Genomic DNA, 20,518 nt, shown 5'->3' with positions numbered 1-20,518 from the left:
AGCAGCGACTGGGCCTAGTGTAATATTAACAGATACAGGGTCTAGTGTAATATAAAAAGAGACAGGGTCTAGTGTTATATAATCAGAGACAGGATCGCGTGTTTTATAAACAGAGGCAGGGTCTAGTGTAATATAAACAGAGACAGCGTCTAGTATATTATAAGCAGAAACAGGGTCTCGTATATTATATACAGAGACAGGGTGTAGTGTAATGTAAACAGAGACCCGATCTAGTGTAAGATAAAGAGAAACATGGTCCAGTGTAAAGTAATCAGGGACAGGATCCAGTGCAATATAATCAGAGACAGGGTCTAGTGTATTATAAAAAGAGACATGGTATAGTGTAATAAAAAAAGAGACAGGGTCTAATGTAATATAAACCGAGACAGGGTCTAGTGTAATATAAACAGCGACAGGGTCTAGTGTAATATAATGAGAGATAGGTTCCAGTGTAATCTAAGCAGAGACAGGGTCTAGTGTAATGTAATCAGTGACAGGGTCTCGTGTAATATAATCAGAGACCGGGTCTAGTCTAATATAATCAGAGACATGGTCTAGTGTAATATAATCAGAGACAGGATCTAGTGTAATAAAAAGGGACAGGGTCTAGTGTAATATAATCACAGACCGGTATACTAGTGTAATATAAAGAGAGAGAGGGCCGAGTGTAATATAATCAGAGACAGGCTCTAGTCCAATATAATCAGAGACATGGTCTAGTGTAATATAATCAGAGACAGTTTCTAGTGTAATAAACAGAGACAGGGTCTAGTGTAATATAAAAAGAGACAGGGTCTACTGTAATATTAAAAGAGACAGGGTCTAGTGTAATTTATACAGAGACTGGGTATACCGTAATACATAAAGAGACAGGGTCTAGTGTATTAGGAACAGAGACAGGGTCTGGTGTAATATAAAGAGAGACAGGGTCTAGTGTAATATAATCAGAGACAGGGTCTAGTGTAAGATAAGCAGCGACAGGGCCAAGTGTAATATAAACAGAGACAGGGTCTAGTGTACTATAAACAGAGACAGTGTCTTGTGAAATATATACAGAGACCGCTTCTAGTGAGCTATAAACAGAAACAGTGTCCACTGAAATATAAACAGAGAAAGGGTCTCGACTAATATTAACAGAGACAGCGTCTAGTGTAATATAACCAGAGACAGGGTCTAGTGTAATATAAACAGAGACAAGGTCCAGTGAAATATAAACAGAGAAACGGTCTAGAGTAATATTAACAGAGACAGGGTCTAGTGTAATATAATCAGAGACAGGATCTAGTGTAATATAAACAGAGACAGGCACCAGTGTAATATATTCAGAGACAGGTTCTAGTGTAATCTAATCAGAGACAGGGTCTAGTGTAATATATTCAGAGACAGGGTCTAATCTAATATAATCAGAGACATAGTCTATTGTAATATAATCAGAGACAGGGTCTCGTGTAATAAACTGTGACAGGGTCTAGTGTAATATAAACAGAGGCAGGGTCTAGTGTAATACAATCAGGGACCGTGTCTAGTGTATTAAAAACAGAGACAAGGTCTAGGGTAATATAATCAGAGTCAGGGACTTGTGTAATATAATCAGCGACGGTTTCTAGTGTAATATAATCAGAGACAGGGTCTAGTGTAATAAACAGAGACAGGGACTAGTGTCATATAAACAGAGACAGGGTCTCGTGCAATATTAACAGAGACAGGGTCTAGTGTAATATAAACAGAGACAGGGTCTAGTGTAATTTTATCAGAAACAGGGTCTAGTGTAATATAATCAGAGACAGGATCTAATGTATTATACACAGAGACACGTTCTAATCTAATATAATCAGAGACACGGTCTCGTGTATTATAATCAGAGACAAGGTCTAGTGTAGTATAAACAGAGACCGGATATAGTATAATATAAACAGAGACAGGGTCTAGTGTAATATAATCAGAGACAGGGTCTAGTGTAATATAATCAGCGACAGGGTCTAGTGTAATATAATCAGAGACAGGGTCTAGTGTATTAAACAGAGACAGGGTCTAGTGACATATAAGCAGAGACAGGGTCTCGTGCAATATTAACAGAGAGAGGGTCTAGTGTAATATAAACAGAAACAGGGTCTAGTGTAATAGAAACAGAGACAGGTCTACTGTAATATAAACAGAGACAGGGTCTAGTGTAATTTAATCAGAAACAGGGCCTAGTGTAATATAAACAGAGACAGGGTCAAGTGTTATATAATCAGAGACAGTATCTAGTGTATTGTTACAGAGACAGGGTCCAGTCTAATATAATCAGAGACATGGTCTAGTGTATTATAGTCATAGACAGGGTCTAGTGTCATATAAACAGAGACCGGATCTTGTGTAATATAAACAGAGACACGGTCTAGTGTAAAATAATCAGAGACAGGGTCTAGTGTAATATAATCAGAGACAGGGTCTAGTCTAATATAATCAGAGACAGGGTCTAGTGTAATAAACAGAGACAGGGTCCAGTGTAATATAAAAAGAGACAGGCTCTAGTGTAATATTAACAGAGACAGGGTCTAGCATAATATAAAAAGAGACATGGCCCAATGAGATAAAAACAGAGACAGGGTTTAGTGTACTAAAAACAGAGACAAGGACCAGAGAAAAATAAACAGAGACAGGGTCTCGACTAATATTAACAGAGACGGCGTCTACTGTAATATAACCAGAGACAGAGTCAAGTGTAGTATAAACAGAGACAAGGTCCAGTGAAATATAAACAGAGAAATGGTCTAGAGTAATCTTAACAGAGACAATGTCTAGTGTAATAAAATCAGAGAACAAGGTCTAGTGTAATCTAAACAGAGACAGGGTCTAGTGTAACATAATCAGAGACAGGGTCTAGTGTAATATAATCAGCGACAGTGTCTAGTGTAATATAATCAGAGACAGGATCTAGTGTATTAAATAAAGACAGGGTCTAGTGACATATAAACAGAGACAGGTTCTCGTGCAATATTAACAGAGACAGGGTCTAGTGTAATATAAACAGAAACAGGGTCTAGTGTAATAGAAACAGAGACAGGGTCTAGTGTAATATAAACAGAGACAGGGTCTAGTGTAATTTAATCAGAAACAGGGCCCAGTGTAATATAAACAGAGACAGGGTATAGTGTTATATAATCAGAGACAGGATCTAGTGTATTGTATGCAGAGACATGGTCTAGTGTATTATAATCATAGACAGAGTCTAGTGTAATATAAACAGAGACCGGATCTAGTGTAATATAAGCAGAGACAGGGTCTAGCGTAACATAATCAGAGACAGGGTCTAGTGTAACATAATCAGAGACAGGGTCAAGTCTAATATAATCAGAGACAGGGTCTAGTGTAATAAACAGAGACAGGGTCTAGTGTAATGTAAAAAGAGACAGGGTCTAGTGTAATATTAACAGAGACAGGGTCTAGCATAATATAAACAGAGGCACGGTCCAATGAGATATAAACAGAGACAGGGTTTAGTTTACTAAAAACAGAGACAAGGAGCAGAGAAAAATAAACAGAGACAGTGTCTCGACTAATATTAACAGAGACAGCGTCTACTGTAATATATCCAGAGGCAGGGTCAAGTGTAATATAAACAGAGACAAGGTCCAGTGTAATATAAACAGAGAAACGGTCGAGAGTAATATTAACAGAGACAGGGTCTCGTGTAGTATAATCAGAGACAGTGTCTAATGTAATATAAACAGAGACAGGGTCTAGTGTAACATAAACAGAGAAAGAGTCTAGTGTAATATAAGCAGAGACCGGGTCTAGCGTAATATAAACAGAGACAGGGTCTTGTGCAATATTAGCAGAGACAGGGTCTAGAGTAATATAAGCAGACACAGTGTCTAGTGTAATATAATCAGAGCCAGGGACCAGTGTAATATAAACGGAGACAGGGTCTAGTGTAATATAAACAGAGAAGGGGTCTAGCGTAATATAAACAGAGATAGGGTCTAGTGTAATTTGAACAGTGACGGTGTCTAGTGTAATATAAACAGAGACAGGGTCCAGTGTAATATAAACAGAGACAGGGTCTAGTGTAATATAAACAGAGAAGGGGTCTAGCGTAATATAAACAGAGACAGGGTCTCGTGCAATATAAACAGAGACAGTGTCTAGTGTATTATAAAGAGAGACAGGGTCTAGTGTAATATAAACAGAGACAAGGTGTAACAATAATAATAACTTCCGGGAAGTTATGTCATCACTTCCTGTGAACTGTGAACTATGAACTATGAACTGTGTACATACCTCACTTCCTGTCATATGTCACTTCCTGTTGAACTGGTATAAATACTGGTCTGTTCATTATTGTAAGAGGCTTCTACCAGAGGCATGGTAAAGACCTCTCTTGTATATGGTGTGTTTATAAGTTACTTAAAGCTTACTTTAAAGTTACTTGATGGTAAGACTCCTTTTTCTTACATCAATTTAAGTAACTTAGTATTTACACTCACAAATACTAGACCTTCGGACAAACTCGGAGTTAAGGATCCAGGGAACCACCCATCATGGAGAGAATCCTTAGACCTATTCGTCTGGACTTGGACACGAATACACCAGCAGCTGGCAGGGTATGGAAGCATTGGTACCGTACTTTTGAGAATTTTCTGGATGAATGTAAAGCGGATGCTCCTGCTAGATTGAGGATACTTATCAATTATGAAACCCCAAAAGTGTTCGAATATGTTGATGAATGGGATAATTACGATGAGGTGATTCGGGCACTTAAGAAACTGTATGCCAAGACCCCAAATGAGGTCTATGCTAGACATCTACTGGCCACAGCCCAACAAGGGCCAGGGGAATCAATTGACGAATTCCTGCAAGAACTTCGCAGGCTCAGCATAGATTGTAACTTTCATGCAGCCTCAGCTGAGCTGTACCAAAAAGAAATGATTCGTGATGTTTTCATCTGCGGGATTGCCTCTCCATTTATACACAAGCATCTACTAGAAAGTAAAACACTTGAGCTACAAAAAGCTTTTGACCTAGCTTGTTCTCTGGATTTGGCAAAGAGAAATGCAGACCTCTATCAGCTGCCCAGATCTCGATCTGCTGCTGTAGCTGCAACCAGACAATTCAAGCGGTCTCAGGTGAACCCAATCATGGGGGAATCTAATTCTGATAATTCTGATGAAGAAGAGGAGGATGACCCCACTTTAGCAGCCTCTTGGCAATCTAGGAAGGAGTGCTTCTTTTGTGGATATGCTTTTCACCCTAGGAAAACCTGCCCTGCTCGCAATGCAATCTGCAGTTATTGCAAAAAAAAAGGACACTTTGCTAAAGTTTGCCTATCAAGGGCCTCTACGAGGGCCAATCCTGCTAAGGCCTACCGAACTGCCCCAATTAGGGCCTATCAAGATGCTCCAGCTAGGACCTATCAAGCTTCCTCTCGAGCTCTCTCCCGAAGAAGCACACCGAGAGTTTTAGCCACTCTCTGTGCAACGACACCAATTACAGCTGCTTGCCCACAGAACCTGTCTCATGCAGCCACAAAAATTACAATTAAAGGGCATACCTTAGATGCCTTAATTGACTCAGGAAGTACTGATAGTTTCATTAAGGAACAGATTGATGCGAAATTGAAACTACATGTCTTCCCATCGGACCAGGCAATTGCGATGGCTCAGTCATCACTTAATACCAGAATCTCCGGCTTTTGTGTTGTTGATATGACACTTCATGGTCGTATGTATCCCTCCACCCGACTTTCGGTGCTCAAGGACTTATGTAGTGATCTCCTCTTAGGGCTGGACTTCCAAAAACAGCATAAGAAGCTCACCATTGAGTTTGGTGGATCCAAACACGGACTTACTATTTCTAATATACCGTCTAAATTACCGTTTTGTGCATTGTCAGCAGCTTCACTTGATGAACCCTCATTATTTGCCAGTATTCCGCCTCAATGCAAACCAATAATAATGAAATCGCGGCGCTTTAATCAGGAAGACCAATCTTTTATTGCGGCTGAAATCTCTCGACTTCTAGCAGAGGATATCATCGAACCATGTTCGTCGCCCTGGCGGGCTCAAGTCGTCATTGTCAAGAACCCTCTAAAACCTCACAAACAGCGACTATGCATCGATTATTCGCAAACCATCAATCAATATACCGACTTGGACGCCTACCCATTGCCACGCATTGATGATATGGTTAATAAACTGGCCGAATACAAAGTGTTCTCAACTTACAATTAAAAAAGTGCCTATCATCAGGTACCCTTGAAGGTCTCAGATAAGCAGTACACGGCCTTTGAGGCTAATGGACGGCTGTACCAATTTCGTCGCCTCCCATTCGGGGTTACTAATGGAGTGGCTGTCTTCCAATGGGCAATGGATGGCCTGGTTAAGCAGGAAAAACTAAGGGACACTTTTCCCTATCTTGATAACATTACCATTGCAGGTCACGATCAACAGGAACACGACGCCAACCTCCAAAAATTTCGGGATGCCCTCCATCGCCATAATTTGACCCTGAATGAATCCAAATCTGTTGAGTCGCAACCGACCATCAACATCCTTGGCTATTGCGTAGGCAATGGTATCATTAAGCCAGACCCAGAAAGACTTCGCCCGCTCCAAGAGCTCCCGTCACCTAAGAATCCGGCTTCTTTACGTCGGGCTCTCAGTCTGTTTGCATACTACGCTAAATGGATTCTTCATTTTTTGGACAAAATCCAACCCTTGCTGCATGCTAGATCATTTCCATTGGGAACAGCGGCTGTTGCAGCCTTTAACCTTCTCAAAAAACAGTTGGAGAAAGCAGCTCTTCACTCCATCGATGAGAACTTCCCTTTCGTGGTTGAATGTGATGCCTCAGAGGTGGCGATCTCGGCTACTCTGAATCAGGAAGGTCGTCCTGTAGCATTTATGTGCAGGACCTTACAAGGTGCCGAGCTACATTATCCTCCGGTTGAGAAAGAAGCCACAGCCATCATAGAGGCAGTACGGAAGTGGAACCATTTTCTAGCTCGCCAGCACGTTACATTGATCACGGACCAACGATCAGACGCCTTCATGCTCGATAATCGAAAACGAACCAAAATTAAGAATAATAAAATACAACTTTGGAGGATGGAACTGGCCTCTTTTGGTTATACCATTCTCTATCGGCCTGGCAAGGAGAATGTGGCCCCGGACACCCTCACACGGGCATTCTGCTCCACTTTTTCATCCTCTACTCTCATGGATGTCCACAATGGATTGTGTCATCCTGGCGTTACGCGCATGCTACATTTCGTTCGATCACGGAATCTCCCTTTTTCCACTGGAGATGTAAAGAAAATATGCTCAGAATGCCGGCTTTGTGCGGAATTAAAACCTCAGTTCTTCCGCCCCTCAGATGGTATACTCATACATGCAACCCAACCGATGCAATGGCTTAGCATCGATTTTAAGGGCCCAGTGCCCTCTTCAACTCGGAACACATATTTGCTCACCATGATCGACGAATAATCACGTTTTCCGTTTGCCTTCCCCTGCTCCAATATGCTGGCGTCCACAGTAATCTGCTGCCTTGAGCAGGTATTTTCTCTCTGTTGCATGCCGGCTTATATTCACTCAGATCGGGGTCCATCCTTTATGTCAAGGGAACTCACGGACTACCTCTCAGAACGGGGAATTGCTACAAGCAAAACAACACCATACCATCCCATCGGAAATGGGCAGGTAGAGAGGTATAACGGTATCATCTGGAATTCCGTACGTCTCGCTTTAAGATCTCGGGGCCTACCAGACCAGCAATGGGAAACAGTGCTTCTGTGCATTGCACTCTATACGGTCCCTGCTTTCTACAGCCACAAATACTACACCTCATGAGCGGTTCTTTGGATTCCAGCATCGCTCATCTCATGGGACATCACTCCCGTCATGGCTAACTACTCCTGGACCTGTATTACTCCGAAGATACGTTCGGACGTCTAAAAATGACCCTCTCGTAGACGAGGTCGAACTAACCAATGCCAACCCCACCTATGCAAACATACGATATTCCGACGGCCGAGAATCTACCGTATCATTACGGGATCTGGCTCCCTGCCCACCAGGACCTAGTGGGACATCGGGTGATGGCATTTCACCAGGAAACTCTTGGGACCTATCGGGTACCCCTCTCCAGGATCCTGATCGGACACCAACTAGCTTGGTGCCGGTAGAACCCCGTACTCAAGGTTGCGACCCTCCCAGTACCGCGCATGAATGTACTGATTCGCCACAGACCAGCTCTGCACCTCCCTCTGAACAGAGGCAGTCCGACTTTGAAACTATTGGGGCTCGTACTCGAAGCCATGATGTCCCCGACCCTTCACAGGGCTATCCAGGCCACACAGACTCTGACCAATGGCCAACCGCATGTAAGCGGATCAGCGACCCTCTACGATGGGAATCCAAACGGGTGCAACTCTTCCTTGTTCGGCGGCTGCGGACCAAAAGGTAGAACACAGCCTCCTAATCCTGCAGGAGGGAACAATGTGATAATAATAATAAATTCCGGGAAGTTATGTCATCACTTCCTGTGAACTGTGAACTATGAACTATGAACTGTGTACATACCTCACTTCCTGTCATATGCCACTTCCTGTTGGACTGGTATAAATACTGGTCTGTTCAGTATTGTAAGAGGCTCCCAGCAGAGGCATGGGAAAGACCTCTCTTGTACATAGTGTGTTTATAAGTTACTTAAAGCTTACTTTAAAGTTACTTGATGGTAAGACTCCTTTTTTATACATCACAATGTCTAGTGTAATATAAGCAGAGACAAGATCAAGTGAAATAAAAACAGAGAGAGGTTCTAGTGTAACACAAAGAGAGACAGGTTCTATTGTAATATAAACAGAGACAGCGTATAGTGCAATATAAAGAGAGACAGGGTCTTGTGTAATACTTACATAGACAGGGTCTAGTGTAATATAAACAGAGAGACTGTCTAGTGAAATATAAACAGAGACCGGGTCTAGTGTAATATAATCAGAGACATGGTCTAGTTTAGTTTAATCAGAGACAGGTTCTAGTGTAATAAACAGCGACCGGGTCTAGTGTAATATAAACAGAGGCAAGGTCTAGTGTAATATAAACAGAGACGGCGTCTAATGTAATATAAACTGAGTCAGCATCTCGTGCAATATAAACAGAGACCGGGTCTAGTGTAATATAAACAGAGACAGGGTCTCGTGTAATATAATCAGAGACAGGGACTAGTGTAATATAATCAGAGACAGAGTCTAGTGCATTATAAAGAGAGACAAGGTATAGTGTAATATAAACAGAGACAGGGTCTAGAGTAATATAAACGAGACAGGGTCTAGTGTAATATAAACAGAGACAGGATCTAATGTATCATAATCAGAGGCAGGGTCTAGTGTAATATAATCAGAGACAGTGTCTAGGGTAATATAATCAGAGACAGGGTGTAGTATAATATAATCAGAGACAGTGTCTAGTGTATTATAAACAGAGACAAGGTATAGTGTAATATAAACAGAGAGAGGGTCTAGTGTAATATAAACCGAGACAGGGTCTAGTGTAATAAAAACAGAGACAGGGTCTAGTGTAATATAATCAGGGACAGGGTCTAGTGTAATCTAATCAGAGACAGGGTGTAGTGTAATATAATCTGAGATAGGGTCTCGTGTAATATAATCAGAGACAGAGTCTAGTCTAATATAATCAGAGACATGGTCTAGTGTATTATATTCAGAGACAGGGTCTAGTGTAATATAATCAGAGACAGTGTCTAGTGTAATAAACAGAGACAGGGTCTAGTGTAACATTAATAGAGACAGGGTCTAGTGTAATATTAACAGAGACAGGGTCTAGCATAATATAAAGAGAGACACGGTCCAATGAAATATAAACAGAGACAGGGTTTAGTGTACTAAAAACAGGGACAAGGACCAGAGAAATATAAACAGAGACAGGGTGTCGACCATATTAACAGAGACAGCGTCTAGTTTAATATAACCAGGGACAGGGTCTAGTGTAATATAAACAGAGACAAGGTCCAGTGAAATATAAACAGAGAAAAGGTCTAGAGTAAAATTAACAGATGTAGGGTCTAGTGTAATATAATCAGAGACAGGGTCTAGTGTAATATATTCTGAGACAGGGTCTAGTGTGATCTAATCAGAGACAGGGTCTAGTGTAATAGATTCAGAGACAGGGTCTCATCTAATATAACCAGAGACATGGTCTTGTGTAATATATTCAGAGACAGGGTCTAGTGTAATATACAGGGACAGGGTCTAGTGCAATATAAACAGAGGCAGGGTCTAGTGTAATATAATCAGAGACAGTTTCTAGTGTATTATAAACAGAGACTAGGTCTAGTGTAATATAATCAGAGTCAGGGACTAGTGTAATATAATCAGCGACAGTGTCTAGTGTAATATAATCAGAGACAGGTTCTAGTGTAATATACAGAGACAGGGTCTAGTGTCATATAAACAGAGACAGGGTTTAATCTAATATAATCAGAGACAAGGTCTTGTGTATTATAATCAGAGACAGGGTCTAGTGTAAGCTAAACAGAGACTGGATCTAGTGTACTATAAACAGAGACAGGGTCTAGTGTACCATAATCAGAGACAGGGTCTAGTGTAATATAAACAGACAGGGTCTAGTGTATTAAACAGAGACAGGGTCGAGTGACATATAAACAGAGACAGGGTCTCGTGCAATATTAACAGAGACAAGGTATACTTTAATATAAACAGAGACAGGGTCTAGTGCAATGTTAACAGACAGGGTCTTGTGTAATATAAACAGAAACAGGGTCTCGTGTAATATAAACAGAGACCGGATCTAGTGTAATATAAACAGAGACAGGGTCTAGTGTAACATAATCAGAGACAGGGTCTCGTGTAATATAATCAGAGACAGGGTCTAGTGTAATCTAATCAGAGACAGGGTCTAGTGTAATATAATCTGAGATAGGGTCTCATGTAATATAATCAGAGACAGAGTCTAGTCTAATATAATCAGATACATGGTCTAGTGTATTATATTCAGAGACAGGGTCTAGTGTAATATAATCAGAGACATGGTCTAGTGTAATAAACAGAGACAGGGTCTAGTGTAATATAATCAGAGACAGTGTCTAGTGTAATAAACAGAGACAGGGTCTAGTGTAACATTAAAAGAGACAGGGTCTAGTGTAATATTAACAGAGACAGTGTCTAGCGTAATATAAAGAGAGACACGGTCCAATGAAATATAAACAGAGACAGGGTTTAGTGTACTAAAAACAGGGACAAGGACCAGAGAAATATAAACAGAGACAGTGTCTCGACCATATTAACAGAGGCAGCGTCTAGTTTAATATAACCAGGGACAGAGTCTAGTGTAATATAAACAGAGACAAGGTCCAGTGAAATATAAACAGAGAAAAGGTCTAGAGTAATATTAACAGATGTAGGGTCTAGTGTAATATAATCAGAGACAGGGTCTAGTGTAATATATTCAGAGACAGGGTCTAGTGTGATCTAATCAGAGACAGGGTCTAGTGTAATAGATTCAGAGACAGGGTCTCATCAATATAACCAGAGACATGGTCTTGTGTAATATATTCAGAGACAGGGTCTAGTGTAAAAAACAGGGACAGGGTCCAGTGCAATATAGACAGAGGCAGGGTCTAGTGTAATATAATCAGAGACAGTTTCTAGTGTATTATAAACAGAGACTAGATCTAGTGTAATATAATCAGAGTCAGGGACTAGTGTAATATAATCAGCGACAGTGTCTAGTGTCCTATAAACAGAGGCAGGGTCTCGTGCAATATTAACAGAGACAAGGTCTAGTGTAATATAATCTGAGATAGGGTCTCGTGTAATATAATCAGAGACAGAGTCTAGTCTAATATAATCAGAGACATGGTCTAGTGTATTATATTCAGAGCCAGGGTCTAGTGTAATATAATCAGAGACATGGTCTAGTGTAATAAACAGAGACAGGGTCTAGAGTAATATAATCAGAGACAGTGTCTAGTGTAATAAACAGAGACAGGGTCTAGTGTAACATTAAAAGAGACAGGGTCTAGTGTAATATTAACAGAGACAGGGTCTAGCGTAATATAAAGAGAGACACGGTCCAATGAAATATAAACAGAGACAGGGTTTAGTGTACTAAAAACAGGGACAAGGACCAGAGAAATATAAACAGAGACAGGGTGTCGACCATATTAACAGAGACAGCGTCTAGTTTAATATAACCAGGGACAGGGTCTAGTGTAATATAAACAGAGACAAGGTCCAGTGAAATATAAACAGAGAAAAGGTCGAGAGTAATATTAACAGATGTAGGGTCTAGTGTAATATAATCAGAGACAAGGTCTAGTGTAATATATTCAGAGACAGGGTCTAGTGTAATAGATTCAGAGACAGGGTCTCATCTAATATAACCAGAGACATGGTCTTGTGTAATATATTCAGAGACAGGGTCTAGTGTAATAAACAGGGACAGGGTCTAGTGCAATATAAACAGAGGCAGGGTCTAGTGTAATATAATCAGAGACAGTTACTAGTGTATTATAAACAGAGACTAGGTCTAGTGTAATATAATCAGAGTCAGGGACTAGTGTAATATAATCAGCGACAGTGTCTAGTGTAATATAATCAGAGACAGGTTCTAGTGTAATATACAGAGACAGGGTCTAGTGTCATATAAACAGAGACAGGGTTTAATCCAATATAATCAGAGACAAGGTCTTGTGTATTATAATCAGAGACAGGGTCTAGTGTAAGATAAACAGAGACTGGATGTAGTGTACTATAAACAGAGACAGTGTCTAGTGTACCATAATCAGAGACAGGGTCTAGTGTAATATAAACAGAGACAGGGTCTAGTGTATTAAACAGAGACAGGGTCGAGTGACATATAAACAGAGACAGGGTCTCGTGCAATATTAACAGAGACAAGATATACTTTAATATAAACAGAGACAGGGTCTAGTGCAATGTTAACAGACAGGGTCTAGTGTAATATAAACAGAAACAGTGTCTCGTGTAATATAAACAGAGACCGGATCTAGTGTAATATAAACAGAGACAGGGTCTAGTGTAATATAAACAGAGACAAGGTCCAGTGAAATATAAACAGAGAAAAGGTCTAGAGTAATATTAACAGATGTAGGGTCTAGTGTAATATAATCAGAGACAGGGTCTAGTGTAATATATTCAGAGACAGGGTCTAGTGTGATCTAATCAGAGACAGGGTCTAGTGTAATAGATTCAGAGACAGGGTCTCATCTAATATAACCAGAGACATGGTCTTGTGTAATATATTCAGAGACAGGGTCTAGTGTAATAAACAGGGACAGGGTCTAGTGCAATATAAACAGAGGCAGGGTCTAGTGTAATATAATCAGAGACAGTTTCTAGTGTATTATAAACAGAGACTAGGTCTAGTGTAATATAATCAGAGTCAGGGACTAGTGTAATATAATCAGCGACAGTGTCTAGTGTCCTATAAACAGAGGCAGGGTCTCGTGCAATATTAACAGAGACAAGGTCTAGTGTAAGGTAATCTGAGATAGGGTCTCGTGTAATATAATCAGAGACATGGTCTAGTGTATTATATTCAGAGACAGGGTCTAGTGTAATAAACAGAGACAGGGTCTAGTGTAATATAATCAGAGACAGTGTCTAGTGTAATAAACAGAGACAGGGTCTAGTGTAACATTAAAAGAGACAGGGTCTAGTGTAATATTAACAGAGACAGGGTCTAGCGTAACATAAAGAGAGACACGGTCCAATGAAATATAAACAGAGACAGGGTTTAGTGTACTAAAAACAGGGACAAGGACCAGAGAAATATAAACAGAGACAGGGTGTCGACCATATTAACAGAGACAGCGTCTAGTTTGATATAACCAGGGACAGGGTCTAGTGTAATATAAACAGAGACAAGGTCCAGTGAAATATACACAGAGAAAAGGTCTAGAGTAATATTAACAGATGTAGGGTCTAGTGTAATATAATCAGAGACAGGGTCTAGTGTAATATATTCAGAGACAGGGTCTAGTGTGATCTAATCAGAGACAGGGTCTAGAGTAATAGATTCAGAGACAGGGTCTCATCTAATATAACCAGAGACATGGTCTTGTGTAATATATTCAGAGACAGGGTCTAGTGTAATAAACAGGGACAGGGTCTAGTGCAATATAAACAGAGGCAGGGTCTAGTGTAATATAATCAGAAACAGTTTCTAGTGTATTATAAACAGAGACTAGGTCTAGTGTAATATAATCAGAGTCAGGGACTAGTGTAATATAATCAGCGACAGTGTCTAGTGTAATATAATCAGAGACAGGTTCTAGTGTAATATACAGAGACAGGGTCTAGTGTCATATAAACAGAGACAGGGTTTAGTCTAATATAATCAGAGACAAGGTCTTGTGTATTATAATCAGAGACAGGGTCTAGTGTAAGATAAACAGAGACTGGATCTAGTGTACAATAAACAGAGACAGGGTCGAGTGTACCATAATCAGTGACAGGGTCTAGTGTAATATAAACAGAGACAGGGTCTAGTGTATTAAACAGAGACAGGGTCGAGTGACATATAAACAGAGACAGGGTCTTGTGCAATATTAACAGAGACAAGGTATACTTTAATATAAACAGAGACAGGGTCTAGTGCAATGTTAACAGACAGGGTCTAGTGTAATATAAACAGAAACAGGGTCTCGTGTAATATGAACAGAGACCGGATCTAGTGTAATATAAACAGAGACAGGGTCTAGTGTAACATAATCAGAGACAGGGTCTAGTGTAATATAATCAGAGACAGGGTCTAGTCTAATATAATCAGAGACAGGGTCTAGTGTAATAAACAGAGGCAGGGTCTAGTGTAATATAAAAAGAGGCAGGGTCTAGTGTAATATTAACAGAGACAGGTCTTGCGTAATAAAAACAGAGACACGGTCCAATGAGATATAAACAGAGACAGGGTTTAGTTTACTAAAAACCGAGACAAGGTCCAAAGAAATATAAACAGAGACAGGGTCTCGACTAATATTAACAGAGGCAGCGCCTACTGTAATATAACCAGAGACAGGGTCTAGTGTATTATAAACAGAGACAAGGTCCAGTGAAATATAAACAGAGAAAAGGTCTAGAGTAATATTAGCAGAGACAGGGTCTAGTGTAATATAATCAAAGACAGGGTCTAGTGCAATATAAACAGAGACAGGGTCTAGTGTAATATATTCAGAGACAGGGTCTAGTGTAATCTAATCAGAGACAGGGTCTAGTGTAATATATTCAGAGACAGGGTCTAATCTAATATAATCAGATACATGGTCTAGTGTAATAAACAGGGAAAGGGTCTGGTGTAATATAAACAGAGGCAGGGTCTAGTGTAATATAATCAGAGACAGTTTCTAGTGTATTAGAAAGAGAGACCGGGTCTAGTGTAATATAATCAGAGACATGGTCTAGTGTAGTATAATCAGAGGCAGGTTCTAGTGTAATATAAACAGAGACCAGTCTAATGTAATATAAACTGAGTCACCATCTAGTGCAATATAAACAGAGACCGGGTCTAGTGTTATATAAACAGAGACAGGGACTAGTGTAATATTAACAGAGACAGGGTCCAGTGTAATATAAACGGAGACAGCGTCTAGTGTAATATAATCAGCGAATGGGTCTAGTATAATATAAACAGAAACAGCATCTAGTGAAATTTAAACAGAGACAAAGACTAGTGTAATATAACCAGAGACACGGTCTAGTGCATTATAAGGAGAAACAAGGTCTCGTATATTATAAACACCGACAGGGCCTAGAGTAATGTAAGCAGAGACAGGATCTAGTGTAAGATAAACAGAAACAGGGTCCAGTGTAATGTAATCAGGGACAGGATCTCGTGTAATATAATCAGAGACAGGTCTAGCGTAATATAATCGGAGACAGTGTCTAGTGTAATATCATCAGAGACAGGGTGTTGTGTAATATAAGCAGAGACCACGTCTAGCGTAATATAAACCGAGACAGCGTCTAGTCTAATGTTAACAGAGACAGGGTCTAGTGTAATATAAACAGAGACAGTGTCTAGTGTAATATAAACAGAGACAGGGTCTAGTGTAATAGAAACAGAGACAGGGACTAGTGTAATATAATCAGAGACAGTGTCTAGTGTAATCTAATCAGAGACAGGGTCTAGTGTAATATAATCAGAGATAGGGACTCGTGTAATATAATCAGAGACAGAGTCTAGTCTAATATAATCAGAGACATGGTCTAGTCTATTTTAATCAGAGACAGGGTCGAGTGTAATATAATCACAGACAGGGTCTAGTGTAATATTAACAGAGACAGGGTCTAGCGTAATATAAAGCGAGACACGATCCAATGAAATATAAACAGAGACAGGGTTTAGTGTACTAAAAACAGAGACAAGGACCAGAGAAATATAAACAGAGACAGGTTCTCGAATAATATTAACAGAGACAGGGTCTAGTGTAATATAACCAGAGACAGGGTCTAGTGTAATATAAACAGAGACAAGGTCCAGTGAAATATTAACAGAGAAAAGGTCTAGAGTAATATTAACAAAGACAGGGTCGCGTGTAATATAATCAGAGACAGGGTCTAGTGTAATATAAACAGAGACAGGGTCTAGTGTAATATATTCAGAGACAGGATCTAGTGCAATCTAATCAGAGACAGGGTCGAGTGTAATATATTCAGAGAGAGGATAAATTTAATATAATCAGAGACATCGTCTAGTGTAATATAATCAGAGAGAGGGTCTAGTGTAATAAACAGGGACAGGGTCTCGTGTAATATAATCAGAGAGAGGGTCTAGTGTAATAAACAGGGACAGGGTCTCGTGTAATATAATCAGATTCAGGGACTAGTGTAATATAATCAGCGACAGTGTCTAGTGTCCTATAAAGAGAGGCAGGGTCTCGTGCAATATTAACAGAGACAAGGTCTAGTGTAATATAAACAGACAGGGTCTAGTGCAATGTTAACAGAGACAGGATCTAGTGTAATATAAACAGAGACAGGGTCGAGAGTAATTTCATCAGAAACATGGTCTAGTGTAAAATAAACAGAGACAAGGTCTAGTGTTATATAATCAGAGACAGGGTCTAGTGTATTATCGACAGAGACAGGGTCTAATCTAATATAATCAGGGACATGGTCTAGTCTATTATAATCAGAGACAGGGTCTAGTGTAATATAAACAGAGACCGGATCTAGTGTAATATAAACAGAGACAGTGTCTAGTGTAACATAATCAGAGACAGGGTCTAGTGTAATATAATCAGCGACAGTGTCTAGTGTAATATAATCAGAGACAGGGTCTAGTGTATTAAACAGAGACAGGGTCTAGTGACATATAAACAGAGACATTGTCTCGTGCAATATTAACAGGGACAAGGTATCGTGTAATATAAACAGAGACAGGGTCCAGTGCAATGTTAACAGAGACAGGGTCTAGTGTAATTTAAACAGAAACAGGGTCTAGTTTAATATAAACAGAGACAGGGTCTAGTGTAATATAAAAAGAGACAGGGTCTAGTGTATTATTAATAGAGAGAGGGTCTAGTGTAATATTAATAGAGGCAGGGTTTAGCATAATATAAACAGAGACACGGTCCAATGAGATATAAACAGAGACAGTGTTTAGTGTACTAAAGACAGAGACAAGGTCCAGAGAAATATAAACAGAGACAGGGTCTCGACTAATATTAACAGAGACAGCGTCTACTGTAATATAACCAGAGACAGGTTCAAGTGTAATATAAACAGAGACAAGGTCCAGTGAAATATAAAAAGAGAAAAGGTATAGAGTAATATTAACAGAGACAGGGTCTAGTGTAATATAAACAGAGAAAGGGTCTCGTGTAATCTAATCAGAGACAGGGTCTAGCGTAATATATTCAGAGACAGGGTGTAATCTAATATAATCAGAGACATGGTCTAGTGTAATATAATCAGAGACAGGGTCTAGTGTAATAAACAGGGACAGGGTCTAGTGTAATATAAACAGAGGCAGGGTCTAGTGTAATATAATCAGAGACAGAGTCTAGTGTAATATAATCAGAGACAGTGTCTAGTGTATTATAAACAGAGACAAGGTATAGTGTGATATAAACAGAGACAGGGTCCAGTGTAATATAAACCAAGACAGGATCTAATGTAATATAAACAGAGACAGGGTCTAGAGTAATATGATCAGAGACAGGGTCCAGTGTAATAAACAGGGACAGGGTCTAGTGTAATATAAACAGAGGCAAGGTCTAGTGTAATATAAACCGAGACAGGATCTAATGTAATATAAACAGAGACAGGGTCTAGAGTAATATGATCAGAGACAGGGTCCAGTGTAATAAACAGGGACAGGGTCTAGTGTAATAAAAACAGAGGCAAGGTCTAGTGTAATATAAACAGAGACCGAGTCTATTGTAATATTAACAGAGACAGCATCTAGTGCAATATAAACAGAGACCGGATCTAGTGTAATATAAACAGAGACAGGGTCTAGTGTAATTTACACAGAGACAGGGTCTAGAGCATTATAAGCTGAAACAGGGTCGAGTACATTATAAACAGAGACAGGGTCTAGTGTAATGTAAACAGAGACACGATCTAGTGTAAGATAAACAGAAACAGGGTCCAGTGTAATGTAATCAGGGACAGGATCTAGTGTAGTATAATCAGAGGCATGGTCTAGTGTAATATAATCAGAGACAGTGTCTAGTGTAATATAATCAGAGATAGGGTGTAGTGTAATATAATCAGAGACAGTGTCTAGTGTAATATAAACAGAGATAAGGTACAGTGTAATAAAACAGAGAGAGGGTCTAGTGTAATATAAACCGAGAAAGGGTCTAGTGTAATATAAACAGAGAAAGTGTCTAGTGTAATATAATCAGAGACAGGGTCTAGTGTAATCTAATAATAGACAGGGTCTAGTGTAATATAATCAGAGATAGGGTCTCGTGTAATATAATCAGAGACAGAGTCTAGTCTAATATAATCAGAGACATGGTCTACTATATTATAATCAGAGGCGGGGTCTAGTGTAATATAATCACAGACAGGTTCTAGTGTAATATACAGAGACAGGGTCTAGGGTAATATAAAAAGAGACAGGGTCTAGTTTAATATTAACAGAGACAGGGTCTAGCGTAATAGAAAGAGAGACACGGTCCAATGCAATATAAACAGAGACAGGGTTTAGTGTACTAAAAACAGAGACAAGGTCCAGAGAAATATAAACAGAGACAGGGTCTCGACTAATATTAACAGAGACAGGGTCTAGTATAATATAATCAGAGACAGGGTCTAGTGTAATATAAACAGAGACAGGGTCTAGTGTAATATAATCAGAGACAGGTTCTGGTGCATTCTAATCAGAGACAGGGTCGAGTGTAATATAATCAGAGACAGAGTCTAGTGTAATAAACAGGGACAGGGTCTAGTGTAATATAAACAGAGGCCGGGTCTAGTGTAATATAATCAGAGACAGTTTCTAGTGTATTATAAACAGAGACAAGGTCTAGTGTAATATAATCAGAGTCAGGGAGTAGTGTAATATAATCAGCGACAGTGTCTAGTGTAAAATAATCAGAGACAGGGTCTAGTGTAAAAAACAGAGACAGGGACTAGTGTCATATAAACAGAGACAGGGGCCTAGAATTTCAGTTGCTTGCGCCAGCAGTTAGCGCCTTAAGAGAAGTGAATTTCGGTCGCTATGCGTGTAGCGCCCGGGCGCAGCGCAGCTTGCGCCTCGCCCCAAATTAAGTTGACCCTTAGCGCCGGCGCAAAGTTTAGTACCCGCCCGGATGCACGCGCAAAAAATGATGTCACATCCTCATGCAACGCCCTTTGGCCGCCCCGATTCCAAACTTCAGTCGGACCGCCCCATTGTGCGGCTGGCAGCTGGAGCGTTTATCAAAAGGAACACAACACAACCAGCGTGGGCCCCGGGGGGCGCAAAATAAAGGGGACGTACCCTCCAGTATAAAGCCCAGCCATTTTGCAGCAAGCACTCTTGTGCAACGCATTTCTGGACACACAACAAGGAGGATAGCTAACTGGTTTCAAGCAGCAACAGCTCAGGTATTTTTGGACTCAGGCCAGAGCGCTGCAAGTGGCCTTTTGGAAATTTGGCTGTTTGCCAGGATTTGATGGGGGTTGCATGGGGTGCCAACGCGGAGCTGCAGCGCCATGTCCGTATGGCTCACAGATGCATTGTGAGAGGGGCAGCCCTGGCTAGAGGCAGAGGGGGCTACAGGCGTCGGCCACGTAGGCCTTACCCAGTCAGGCTATACCGCCAGCAGCGCTCCTACCTCAACATGACTGACGCGTGATGTGTTAGAAGGCTCCGATTCCGAAAGGAGGTGGTTGCAGAGATCTGCCACCTGCTTCGCAGAGATCTGCGTCCAAAGCTCAGGTGCAGGACATCTCTGTCGGTGGAAGTGAAGGTGACGGTGGCATTGAACTTCTATGCCACCGGCTCCTTCCAATCCGCTGCTGGGGACATAGCGA

This window comes from Somniosus microcephalus, chromosome 4, assembly GCF_052327205.1.
Source record: "Somniosus microcephalus isolate GS21.2 chromosome 4, FLI_Smic_1.0, whole genome shotgun sequence".
Classification (NCBI taxonomy): domain Eukaryota; kingdom Metazoa; phylum Chordata; class Chondrichthyes; order Squaliformes; family Somniosidae; genus Somniosus; species Somniosus microcephalus.
The sequence above is the reverse complement of the archived record's forward strand: the minus strand, read 5'-3'. Positions refer to the sequence as shown.